At 40.4% G+C, this 2,171-nt stretch overlaps 1 pseudogene; it reads left to right on the plus strand.

Annotated features, from left to right (window-relative positions):
* LOC103692084 (60S ribosomal protein L27 pseudogene) overlaps window positions 1-165 on the plus strand; it is a 480-nt pseudogene extending 315 nt beyond the window's left edge.
* Window positions 166-2,171: the final 2,006 nt, after the last annotated feature.

A 2,171-nucleotide genomic window follows, 5' to 3' on the forward strand; every position in this document is an offset into this window, starting at 1 on the left:
ACAAGGATGTGTTCAGAGACCCAGCACTGAAACACAAGGTCAGGCGGGAGGCCAAGGTCAAGTTCCAGGAGCGATACAAGACAGGGAAGAACAAATGTTTTTTCCAGAAGCTTCGCTTTTAGATGTATTTTTTGTTTTCGTCATTAAAAAATTAATAAATAAAAAGCCCTGACCGTGACAAGACTTACAACTAAAATCATCCCAGGAATATGTTTTCATGACTTAAGCGTCTTCTCCCAGATCAACTCATCTTCAGTACAACCAGCAGGTAAATCCACAAAAATAATTACAGTTTTACTTATGTTTTATAGCTACATAGGGCATTTTCTTAAGAAATACCTTCTGAATTTAGAAAAAAATTATTATTATTTTTGATGGGTAATAATGTAAGCCCAGGTTTTAGGACATAGCTCTAAAAGTCGACCCTGACTCAAGAATTTTACATTCTTCTCTTTGCATGGATTAAGTCCCATGCTGGGGAAAAAAATCTAGTTTATTGACAACAAACATAAAGAAGGCAATTAAAGATATTCCCCTTAGAGTAACTTCCTTAGGAAGAGGCTTCCAAACCATTTCTTTAGCCCAGAGCTTTGCTGAGCTTTTCTGTTGAAGACCTGGTTCTCTCTTTTTTTTTTTTTTTTTTTTTTTATCTATTTCTTTTAGATTTCGCAATTTAGTGGATCATAAGTTTTTATGGTATTATTAATCTTTTTATTCATTTACATTTCTTTTTTTTATTTTTTTTTATTTTATTTTTTTTTATTAACTTGAGTATTTCTTATATACATTTCAAGTGTTATTCCCTTTCCCGGTTTCCGGACAGACATCACCCTCCCCCCTCCCCTTCCTTGTGGCTGTTCCCCTCCCAAACCTCCCCCCATTGCCACCCTCCCCGCATAGTCTAGTTCACTGGGGGTTCAGTCTTAGCAGGACCCAGGGCTTCCCCTTCCACTGGTGCTCTTACTAGGATATTCATTGCTACCTATGAGGTCAGAGTCCAGGGTCAGTACATGTATAGTCTTTAGGTAGTGGCTTAGTCCCTGGAAGCTCTGGTTGCTTGACATTGTTGTACTTTTGGGGTCTCGAGCACCTTCAAGCTCTTCCAGTTCTTTCTCTGATTCCTTCAACGGGGGACCTATTCTCAGTTCAGTGGTTTGCTGCTGGCATTCGCCTCTGTATTTGCTGTATTCTGGCTGTGTCTCTCAGGAGCGATCTACATCCAGCTCCTGTCGGTCTGCACTTCTTTGCTTCATCCATCTTGTCTAATTGGGTGGCTGTATATGTATGGGCCACCTGTGGGGCAGGCTCTGAATGGGTGTTCCTTCAGTCTCTGTTTTAATCTTTGCCTCTCCCTTCCCTGCCAAGGGTATTCTTTTTCCTCATTTAAAGAAGGAGTGAAGCATTCACATTTTGATCATCCGTCTTGAGTTTCCTTTGTTCTAGGGATCTAGGGTAATTCAAGCATTTGGGCTAATAGCCACTTATCAATGAGTGCATACCATGTATGTCTTTCTGTGAGTGGGTTAGCTCACTCAGGATGATATTTTCCAGTTCCAACCATTTGCCTACGAATTTCATAAACTCGTTGTTTTTGATAGCTGAGTAATATTCCATTGTGTAGATGTACCACATTTTCTGTATCCATTCCTCTGTTGAAGGGCATCTGGGTTCTTTCCAGTTTCTGGCTATTATAAATAAGGCTGCGATGAACATAGTGGAGCACGTGTCTCTTTTATATGATGAGGCATCTTTTGGGTATATGCCCAAGAGAGGTATGGCTGGATCCTCAGGCAGTTCAATGTCCAATTTTCTGAGGAACCTCCAGACTGATTTCCAGAATGGTTTTACCAGTCTGTAATCCCACCAACAATGGAGGAGTGTTCCTCTTTCTCCACATCCTCGCCAGCATCTGCTGTCACCTGAGTTTTTGATCTTAGCCATTCTCACTGGTGTGAGGTGAAATCTCAGGGTTGTTTTGATTTGCATTTCCCTTATGACTAAAGATGTTGAACATTTCTTTAGGTGTTTCTCAGCCATTCGGCATTCCTCAGCTGTGAATTCTTTGTTTAGCTCTGAACCCCATTTTTTAATAGGGTTATTTGTTTCCCTGCGGTCTAACTTCTTGAGTTCTTTGTATATTTTGGATATAAGGCCTCTATCTGTTATAGGAT

Source organism: Rattus norvegicus, chromosome 4, assembly GCF_036323735.1.
Source record: "Rattus norvegicus strain BN/NHsdMcwi chromosome 4, GRCr8, whole genome shotgun sequence".
Classification (NCBI taxonomy): Eukaryota; Metazoa; Chordata; class Mammalia; order Rodentia; family Muridae; genus Rattus; species Rattus norvegicus.